Source organism: Sus scrofa, chromosome 7 (assembly GCF_000003025.6).
Source record: "Sus scrofa isolate TJ Tabasco breed Duroc chromosome 7, Sscrofa11.1, whole genome shotgun sequence".
Classification (NCBI taxonomy): Eukaryota; Metazoa; Chordata; class Mammalia; order Artiodactyla; family Suidae; genus Sus; species Sus scrofa.
The window spans coordinates 41,973,881-41,985,199 of NC_010449.5; the positions used below are offsets into that span (position 1 = coordinate 41,973,881).

Here is an 11,319-nt window from a genome sequence, read left to right on the forward strand (position 1 = left end):
TCTCTATTCTGTTCCATTGGTCTGTCTGTCTGTTTTGATACCAGTACCACACTGTTTTGATGACTGTGGCTTTGCAGTATTTCTTGAAGTCTGGGAGAGTTATGCCTCCTGCTTGGTTTTTGTTTCTCAGGATTGCTTTGGTGATTCTGGGTCTTTTGTGGTTCCATATAAATGTTTGGATTGTTTGTTCTAGTTCTGTGAAAAATGTCATGGGTAATCTGATAGGGATTGCATTGAATCTGTAGATTGCTTTGGGTAGTATGGCCATTTTTACAATATTGATTTTCCCAATCCAGGAACATGGAATATCTTTCCATTTCTTTACATCTTCTTTGATTTCTTTGATTAAAGTTTTATAGTTCTCCACATATAGGTCCTTTACGTCCTTGGTCAGGTGTATTCCGAGGTATTTGATTTTGTGAGGTGCAATTTTAAAAGGTATCGTATTTTTGTATTCCTTTTCTAATATTTCATTGCTGGTATATAGAAATGCAACTGACTTCTGAATGTTAATCTTATATCCTGCTACTTTGCTGAATTTATTAATCAGTTCAAGTAGTTTTGGGGTTGAGTCCTTAGGGTTTTCTATGTATAGTATCATGTCATCTGCATACAGTGACAGTTTTATCTCTTCTCTTCCTATATGGATGCCTTTTATTTCTTTTGTTTGTCTAATTGCTGTGGCTAGGACTTCCAAAACTATGTTGAAGAGCAGTGGTGAGATTGGGCATCCCTGTCTTGTTCCAGATTTGAATGAGAAGGCTTTCAGTTTTTCCCCATTGAGTATTATATTTGCTGTGGGTTTATCATAAATGGCTTTGATTATATTCAGGAATGACCCACTTTGGCGAGGGTCTTGATCATTATTCATTTCAATTTTGTTCCTGAAGTTTCTATCTAGTTGTCCACCTGGCCTAGTCATCTTGAATAATCTTTTATTCTTTACTCATGCATTCAATAACATCTTTTCTTTGATAAGCACATGAAAGATACTTTGATTTATTCCATAATCAATAAGCAAATGGCTGGCGTTCCTGCTGTGGCTCAGCAGTAACCAACCCGACTAGCATCCATGAGGATGTGGGGTTCAATCTCTGGCCTCGCTCAGGGGGTTAAGGATCTGGCACTGTCGTGAGCTCTGGTGTTGGTCACTGATGTGGCTCGGATCTGGCGTTGCTGTGGCTGTGGTGTAGGCCAGCAGCTACAGCTCCAGTTAGACCCCTAGCCTGGGAACCTCTATATGCCTCCGGTGCTGCCCTAACAAAGCAAAATAATAATAATACTAATAATAATAGCAATGAATAACTGGATAGCCAAGGTGTCTAGCAGCCTGATCCTGTTGTCTGTTGTTTTTGCTGGTTCTCTCTCAAGAGGTTTTGTTTCCTCATGTGCCCTGTGATCCATTGTTTAATTGTAAGCTGCAGTTCCACGGGATTTTACATCTGGGAATCTGTGAGGTTTTGATAAAGGTGATTTCTTCAGTGAGGATTTGATTTGTTTCTAGACTGAAAGTACCACCAACCCTGGGACATATGAAAACAAATTATTGGAGTTCCCGTCTTGACGCAGCAGAAATGAATCTAACTAGGAACCATGAGGTTTCAGGTTCAATCCCTGGCCTCCCTCGGTGGGTTAAGGATCCAGTGTTGCCTTGAGCTCTGGTGTAGGCTGGCAGCTGTAGCTCCAATTAGACCCCTAACCTGGGAACCTCCATATGCTGCAGGTGCAGCTGTAAAAAGACAAAAAAAAAACCCCAAAAAGTATCAACTAGGGTTTTTCAAACCACAGGGAAAGTGTGAATTTGGCTGCAAGCCTAAATAAAGGTTAACTAGTGGCTTTAATTTCTCAGCTTTTTCCTCCTGTTATCCAGAGCCTGTTAAGACAGGCAAGTTTCCTTTTTATCCTCTTTAGGAGGGAAATGGAGTAGCAGAAATTCCTGTTTCAACTGTCGCTGAGGTCAAGGTATTTTTATAAAATGATCTCTGATCTGACTTCTCATGTTCCCTGGGCTTTGTCTCAGTAGACTGCGCAAATTTTTTTTAAATTTAATTTATTTTATTTTATTTATTTATATTTATTTTGTCTTTTTATGGCCTCACCTACGGCATATGGAAGTTCCCAGGCTAGGGGTCGAATCAGAGCAGTAGCTGCCGGCCTACACCACAGCTCACGGCAATGCCAGATCCTTAACCCACTGATTGAGGCCAGAGATCAAACCCGTGTCCTCATGGATACTAGTCGGATTCATTACCACTGAGCCGTGACGGGAACTGCGACTGTGCAAATATTAAAACCCACTCTCTGGGTCACTTGAAGGTAGAACGATGCCCCAGGGGGGAACTTTCAGCATAAATCCTCAGCTTAACTCTCTGTTTCCTCATCTGTTTATTTTGCCTCTTACTTTCCAATTCTTCTACTGATGCATTTTGAAGGATGGTTTTAAAATAGTTTACTCCGTAATTGTGTTTCAAAGAAGAAAATGTTTAGGATCTCCAGGTCACCCTATTACCACTGGTATATGTTTCGAAAGCTCTACTCTCCCCTGAATATGAATTCAATGGTATCAGCCTTTGAGATGGTCCCTAGAGGTCCCACCTTCTGGTATTGATCCGCTTGTATAATTCCCTTCCACTTTGTATCAAGGATGGTCTGCATGACCAATAAAAAAAAAAAAGACTGCAGAAATGATGCTTTCAGAAACGATGCTTTCATAAAAGGCACCAAATTTCTTGTTCACTCCTTCTTTCTTCCATCGCTTATTCTGGGGGATGCCAGATGCTGTCCTTGGTGAGACCACTCAAGCATGGAGAGACCATGAAACTGAGGCCTCCAGCCAACAGCCAGGTAAGTGAGTTTAGAAGCAGATCCTCCAGCCCCAGGCAAGACTCCAGATGACACCACCCAGCCAATATCTCTTTTTTTTTTTTTAGGGCCACACCCACAGCATATGGAGGTTCCCAGGCCAGGGGCTGAATCAGAGTTGTAGCTGCCAGCCTACACCACAGCCACAGCAATGCAGGATACTTAACCCACTGAGTGAGACCAGGGATCGAACCTGTGTACGCATGGGTGTTATTTAAATTCGTTTCCACTGAGACAGAATGGGAACTCCCGGCCAATATTTTGATTGCAACCTCATGAGAGACCCTCACTCAGACCTATCTGGTTAATGTGGCTTCTGAATTCTTGACTCCGAGGAACTCTGTGAGCTACCTGCTTATGGTTTAAAGCTGCTAAGGTTGGGAAGACTGTACTGCATAGTAATAGGCACCCAATATAAATTCTTTTGCCCTACCTGTAGTTCCAAAAGTTTAAAAATAATTCCTAGCAATATGTCCAGAAATTCCTCATTAAAACTTATCTCTGTTTTGTGGGTGGGTTCATATATCAATATTTAACACCAGGGAGTTCCCATCGTGGTTCAGTGGAAATGAACCTGACTAGTATCCATGAGGACGCAGGTTTGATCCCTGGCCTTGCTCAGTAGGTTAAGGATCCCGCATTGCTGTGGCTGTGGTGTAGGCCAGTGGCTACAGCTCTGATTCAAACCCTAGCCTGGGAACCTCCATATGCCGAGGGTGCGGCCCTAAAAAGACCAAAAAAATAAAACACCAGATTTTTTTACGTACCTAACTACCACCCTTCAGCCGTGATGTGCATGAGACGTGAGATGAGCAGGTTCTGCAGAAGAGAGCCCTGTGCTCTGGAGTGAAGACTGCACTTCAGAGGGACCTGTATGACTGGGGACCGAGCTTGGGCATGGGATGCCCTGGAGTGACTGGGGTCCCTGAAGTGCAGCTTTTCCCCACACCATTGCTCACGCTCTTTTTCCTGCTCGCAAGCCTGCCTGGCCTCCTTGGGTTTTTCTAAACCCAACCCAATCCTCCCTCCACGCGAGTCTCAGTGCAATCTTCTGTCGTTGGATAAGAAAAGAGGACTCAGTCTCTCTTGTGATTTCCTGTTGCTTCCACCGTCCATGGAACTCAGGCAGCACAGAGCCGGCACAGCCCACCTTCAGACTCCGCTTTGAAACATCTAGGCATCTAGGTAGCCCACACCCTAGAACTTGGCAAAGTACTTGGCCCGCAGTAGGTGCTCGACACAATGACGCGATAATGGCCCGCTTTGGGAAGGGCTTCCCTCCCAAGAAAAGTCTGTGATCGTTTAGTTTGTCGTCTTAAATGAAAGGTCTTAGTCTTCTAGGTCTTAGCTTTCTCATCGGTAAAAGGGGGCTACACCCAAAGAAGAGTAGTTAAGTTTCCAAGGCCACCAAGGGCAGTTATAGAGTGTGTACACTCTGCAAAGGGACCCAGCTGAGGGGCAGCTGGGGGTTGAAACCCAGCAACCATTTCCCTCCCCAAATCTAGTGCTGTCCAGAAGAAGGTACACAGAGAAATGACACAAGGTCTAAACACCAGAGATCAGAGTCTCCTGTTCCCTCAGCAGCCCTGGGTGCCTGGCATTCTAATAATTTCATTATTCCCCAAGATGTGTAGAGAGAGCCTCTTCTGTCTTCCATTCTCTGTAGTGTTGTTGTTGTTGTTTTTACTATTGCTATTTTTCAGGAGTTCCTATTGTGGCTCAGTGATAACAAACCTGACTAGGATCCAGGAGGATGCAGGTTTGATCCTTGGCCTCACTCAGCGGGTTAAGGATCCAGCATTGCCATGAGCTGCAGAGTAAGTGGCGGACTCAGCTCGGATCTGGTGTTGCTGTGACTGTGATGCAGCACAGCAGCTGCAGCTCCAATTCGACCCCTAGCCTGGGAACCTCCATATGCTGCAGGTTTGGCCCTAAACAAACAAACAAACCAAAAAAGCTACTTTTCCACCTTAGACCTTGTTTTCTTTATCTGAGTCAACATTATATAGAGGTCGTGTTGGAGGTTTCCTATGGGCTATGGCTGAAAGAAAACCTGGGAGTTCCCGTTGTGGCTCAGTGGGTTAAGAACCCAACACAGTGTCTGTGAGGATGCAGGTTCTTTTCATGGCCTTGCTCAGTGAGTTAAGGATCCGGCAATGCTGCAGGCTTTGGCTTGGATCCAACCTTGCTGTGGCTGTGGTGTAGGCCGGCAACTGCAGCTCAATTGGACTCCTAGCTCAGGAGCTTCCATATGCTTCAGGCCCAGCCCTAAAAAGACAAAAAAGAAAAGAAAACAAAACCAAACCAAACCTCGGAGGTCTTCTTAGAATATGGATACTGACAAGCACCATATACCTGAAATCCAGCATGAATGAATCCTCCTGGGTTTGGGTATTACTTCCCCCCAGGGTTCCCTGACTTTCCTTTTCTTCCTAACACTTTATCATGAAAAACCTCAAACATACAAAGGTACTGAAAGAACACCTCTAAGCCCCTAGATTCTCCAATGAGCATTTTTGCTGTATTTATTACGTCTAGGTATCTATCTGCCTGTCAATGCATCTTATTTTTGATGCATTTCAGAGGAAGCTGCAGGTATCAGTACACTTCCCCCTCAAATGGTGGGAAGAGCTCATTATTTATTTGCAGTTTCTCTTTTCATGTGTTATTAATATACAAAAAATGCACAGATTTTGAATGTGCCAATGAATCTTCCTTTGGACTCTTTTTTTTTTTTTTTAATCCTTTTTAGGGCTACACCTGCAGCATATGAAGGTTCCCAGGCTAGGGGTTGAATCAGAGCTACATCTGCCAGCCTACACCATAGCCACAGCAACTTGGGTGCAAGCCGCCTCTGCGACCTACACCACAGTTCCTGGCAATGCTGGGTCCCTGGCCCACGGAGTGAGGCCAAGGATCAAACCCACATCCTCGTGCATTCTATTCGGATTTGTTTCCACCGTGCCACAACAGGAACTCCTGGACTCTTATTAAAAGTACAATTATCTCCTCCCTGGAATAACTCTTCAGGTCACTCATGCCTGAGAATGAATTGAATCAATTTGTTTGTTTTTCTTCTTCATTAAGAGAAACCCATGACAGGATGAAAATATGTAGGAAAAGGAGAATGGACAAATTTTTCTTCATTTATTTGCCTCACTGGAGCTGACTAGCTTTTTTTTTTTTTTCTTTTTTCTTTTTCTCTTTTTATTTTTAGGGCTACACCCACAGCATAATGGAAGTTCCCAGGCTAGAGGTCAAATCAGAGCTGCAGCTGCCAGCCACAGCCATAGCCATAGCCATAGCCACAGTAACACCAGATCTGAGCCTCATCTGCAACCTATGTTGCAGCTTTCAGCAATTCTGGATTCCTAACCCACTGAGCAAAGCCAGGGATCGAACCTGCATCCTCATGGGTACTAGTCGGGTTCTTAACCTGCTGAGCCACAATGGGAACTCCTTTTGCTTTTTTTTAATTTTTATTTATTTATTTATTTATTTATTTGTCTTTCTGTCTTTTCTAGGGCCACTCCTGTGGCATATGGAAGTTCCCAGGTTAGGGGTCGAATCGGAGCTGTAGCCGCTGGCCTACACCAGAGCCACTGCAACTCAGGATCTGAGCTGTGTCTGTGACCTACACCACAGCTCACGGTAATGCTGGATCCTTAACCCACTGAACAAGGCCAGGGATTGAACCCACAACCTCACGGTTCCTAGTCGGATCCGTTAACCACTGAGCCACGACGAGAACTCCTCTTTTTATATTTTTTGAAGCAAGTAGCTCTTAAATGTTAGAATATATTTCTGTTCTCCAACAATAATATTGTGGAAATCAAAATTTCTAAGTCACATCCTCACCCTTATTGGCACTTATAAGGATACTCTATGCATCAAGCACTGAACTGATTTCTTTATATATATACATCCTTTAATCTTCACAACCACTATATGAGGTTTATTACTACTATTATTATTTTGCAAACATAGGAATGAAGGTTCAGAGAGGTTGACTTGCTCAAGGTAACAAACACACATCTTATAAGTGGTGCAGCAGAGACTCAGAACCCAGCAGTCAGACCCTCAAGCTCACTCAACAGTCAGATCTTTGGCTTGACAACCACGAAGGAGCAAAGCCAGTTTTCAGGTCACCATATGACTGATTTTAGGAGGCAAATATTTAATTAGTCCTCTCTAAGTGGAGGACTGCTACAGGAGTGGCAGGATAGATAGCCAAGCAAGATTTAAGGAGGAAGAGCCTGATTTGGGGGAAACGTGATTCCAGCGCTTGATTAATGAATGGATTAGAAATATATAGTGTTCAGGGAGTTCCCTGGTAGTCTAGTAGATAGGATTTGGTACTTTCACCACTGCAACCCAGGTTCAGTCCTTAGTCTGGGAACTGAGATTTCACATCATGCTATAGCCAAAAAATTTTTTTTTAATTTTTTCAATGAAATGTATAGTGTTCAAGGAACACCATCTATATATTCAAGAGGAAGAATCATTGGGGGTAAAAAGATGAACAAGACAAGGTCGCCACCATCATGTCATGTTCCATTCAGTGAGGATTCTGAGAAATTGTACAGCCACTTGTTAAAAAGAGTCAGGTGTGAAGGGCTGCCAGATTTAGTGTGTTGGCATGTATACACACACACACACACACACACACACACGCACGCATGCATGTACACATGCACACCCACACACGCATAAGACAGGGTGCTCAGTTAACTTTTTTTTTTTAATGGCCGCATCTGTAGCATATGGAAATTCCCATTCCAGGCATTGAATCCAAGTAGCAACTGTGACCTGGTAGTCTTAATTAATTTATTAATTAATAATCTGCGGTAACGTTGGACCCTTTAACCCACTACGCCAGGCCAGGGTTCTAACCTGTGCCTCTGCAGTGACCCAAGACAATGCAGTCATATTCTTAACCCACTGCCCACTGTGCCACAGTGGGAACTCTTTAAATATTAATTTCAAATAAATGACAGAAAAATTCATGTGTAAGCATTCTCTATGTACTATTTGGGCCACAATTATACTAAACAAATGTATTCATTTTTTATCCAAAATTCAAACCTCACCTAGTGTCCTGTATTTTATCTGGCAACCATGCTGCGTAATAGGCTTCCCGGCAGAGATTCAAAGTAGAAATGCAGGGCAGAGAGAGCCCTGGGAACAATTAAAGCCAAGATATCAGAAACGGCAAAGGGATGGAACACTGAGATAACCCAGAAGAAAAGATCACACCTAGTTGGGTGGTGAAGGATGGCCTTGCAGACCGTATTTGCACTTGACCTTAGAGGATGACTGGGTTTGCCTGTACACAAAGCAGCAGAGGTGGCATTTTAGGTCAAGGTGATGGTGTGAGTGAGCAAAGATGTGGAGGTGGGTTACAGTCAAATTACAGTTCCATCTAGTTAAGGACGATGAACTGAGCTGGATTAGAAGCCAAGTTTTTTCTGATTCCAGAACTCGTGCCAATTGCTTTCTACTTGTGGGAGCAGACCAAGGTCCCACAAGGAAGGAGTCAGTGACAACGGTTGGCTGGGAACAGACCGCCCAGAGACTACACGCCAGGCGGAGTCCTATGGGCTTAATTAAGACTAACTCAGTACGAGGAAAAATGCAACCATCCAAAGATACTACGTGCCCACGCTGTGGCTAACAGAGGCCTTCTGGAACCTTTAGGATGGAGAGTGAGGCAAGCAGCAGGGTCACAAAGCTGATCAGCTGGCCAGATGCTGCCTGTCCCCAGCACCTTTAAGTCCCTGACCTGTGTGGACATCCCGGCACCTGTAGTTTAGTCACACCAAGTCCACTGGGGACCAAGCAGACCCATGGCATTTTATTGGCCAAAGATACATTTGGCTTTCAGCAAAATATCAATATTCCAGGCACTGCATCCATGTTACATTGTATTTGTTTTTACCAAAAAATAAAAATAAAATTTTAAAACATCCCCAACTGTGTGCCCTCTGCTGTTAAGTCCGAAAAAAAGAGAAAAGCAGTTTACCGGGCTCATCCCTGATGGTGCTGACTCCGAAAATACCTTCCCGGTGAGTTCCTGGATCCTGGCAACCGTCCTGGGAAGCTTATCTTGGTTGCGAAAATGCATTGTTTCACCCAGTGGTTCTACCTGCCGGGGGCAGGAGGGCAGGGGAGGCTTTGGAGTGGGGGCGGGAGGGCCCCAGGGCAGGAAAAGTGGACAAAAGTGCTGTGTCTGCCTGTTACCAGTGACTCATCTGAAAGCACCTGGCCTCTGGGGGCTGCGTGCACACAGGGTGTCTCATCCTAAGGAGCAGAGTCTCCACCGGCCACACTGACAATCACCCCTTACTCATCCCTCTGAAGCCCTGGAGGAGAGCCTTAGGGATTAGCTCATGAATAATCACATCTACCGTCCCCTGGGGTGGGGGTGGGGGGGCAGGGGAGTGGAGGAAAGTCGGGGCGGGGCGGGGCGGGGGGGGGCTGTCCTTTAGAAAATCTTGTGAAGTGAAATCTTCCCTGGCCAAAGAAAGGACAGCATAGGCCACCAACACAACCAAAGCAACTGCTGTCTGTACTTCTCCGCCTGGTGTCCGGCACTGCTTATCTTTGAAAAGTGGGCACATTTCTTTAATTCTGATGTTAAACTCACTTCACATGTTTTCACCTTGAACTCTCTGCAGCTCAAAGATGCCTCTTTAGCAAGACTTAAGGGCCTAGAAACCTGAATAATTGTTCCCTCCCAGGGGAAGGAAGGTTGACTAAAAAGGGGCTTAAGGTAACTTGCAGTGATGAAGACAGTCATGTTTTAATTGGGGTGTTGGTTTCAGAGGGTGTACTTTGGTAAAACTCACCAAACAGTACACTCATGATCTGTGCATTTTATTGTGTATAATTATTGTGAGAATGGAAAATCAAGAAGAGGCAGAAAGCCAGAGTGCTGAGACTTCATTCGAGTTTTTTTGTGTGTGTGTGTGTGTGTCACACCCGCAGCATAGGGAGGTTCCCAGGCCAGGGGTTGAATGGGAGCTGTAGCCACTGGACTACACCACAGTCACAGCAACAGCAGATCCTTAACACACTGAGCAAGGCCAGGGATCGAACCTGCAACCTCATGGATCCTAGTCAGGTTCGTTAACCGCTGATAGTTAACCGCTGATTGTGTGTTCAATCCCTGGCCTTGCCCAGTGGTTTAAGGATCAGGCATTGCCATGAGCGATGGTGTAGGTGGCAGACCCGGCTCAGATCCCTCTTTGCTGTGGCTGTGGTGTAGGCTGGCGGCTACAGCTCTGATTGGACCCCTAGCCTGGGAACCCCCATATGCTGCAGGTACTGCCCTAAAAAGACCAAAAAAAAAAAAAAAAAAAAAGAATTATACCTTAATTTGGAGTTCCCATTGTGGCTCAGCAGGTTAAGGACCCAAGTTATCTCTGTGAAGATGGGGGTTCAATCCCTGGCCTGGCTCAGTGGGTTAAAGATCCAGCGTTGCCGTGAGCCATGATGTAGGTTGCAGACGTGGCTCTGATCTGGTACTGCTGTGGCTGTGGCGTAGGTCAGCAGCTGCAGCTCCAAATCAACCCCTAGCCCGGGCACTTCCATATGCCACAGGTGAGAACTTTAAAAGAAAAAAATTTATACCTCAGTTTAAAAAAATTTTTAAAACTACCTGATCCCAGATCCTGTGTCCCAGAGCCAGTTTCTGCCATACACCCTTGGAATCATCTCATCCAGAGCCTGAGCTAGCCGGGTGAATTCCCAAGAAGGGAATTCAGCAAATTATCCGTCCCCATAAAACAATCCAGTCGAGTTTCCTAAGTCTGATATTTAAATCCTTTATCTCATTTTATGTTTTAATCTTTGTTTTGTATTTTAGCTAAGTTAGACTAACTGACCCATGAAGTACATGAATATACAGATATTTCTTTTGTTTTTGTCTTTTTAGGGCCTCACCCTCAGCACATGGAGGTTCCCAGGCTGGGGGTCCAAATGGAGCTGTACCTGGTGGCCTACGCTGCAGCCACAGCAACTCGTAGGCTGGCACCAACAGCTCCAATTAGACCTCTAGCCTGGGAACCTCCATATGTCACAGGTGCAGCCCTAAAAAAACAAAAACAAAAAATTTTCAACTTGAAAATATAAGTATCTGTGAGACACGGTTATGTAGGAGACAAGAGTCTGAGACCCAAGAGCCAATGTCTAAGAAATAATGAACTAGGAGTTCCCGTCGTGGCACAGTGGTTAACGAATCTGACTAGGAACCATGAGGTTGTGGGTTCGGTCCCTGCCCTTGCTCAGTGGGTTAATGATCCGGCGTTGCCGTGAGCTGTGGTGTAGGTTGCAGACGCGGCTTGGATCCAGCATTGCTGTGGCTCTGGTGTAGGCCGGTGGCTGCAGCTCCGATTCAACCCCTAGCCTGGGAACCTCCATATGCCGCAGGAGCAGCCCAAGAAATACCAAAAAAAA

The 11,319-nt window shown here is 45.0% G+C and overlaps 1 long non-coding RNA gene across 1 annotated transcript; it reads left to right on the plus strand.

Annotated features, from left to right (window-relative positions):
- LOC110261707 lies at positions 1,794-8,828 on the plus strand. Its single transcript, XR_002346172.1, has 3 exons — positions 1,794-1,962; positions 2,776-2,844; positions 8,341-8,828. It is a non-coding gene; the product is annotated as an uncharacterized LOC110261707 (long non-coding RNA).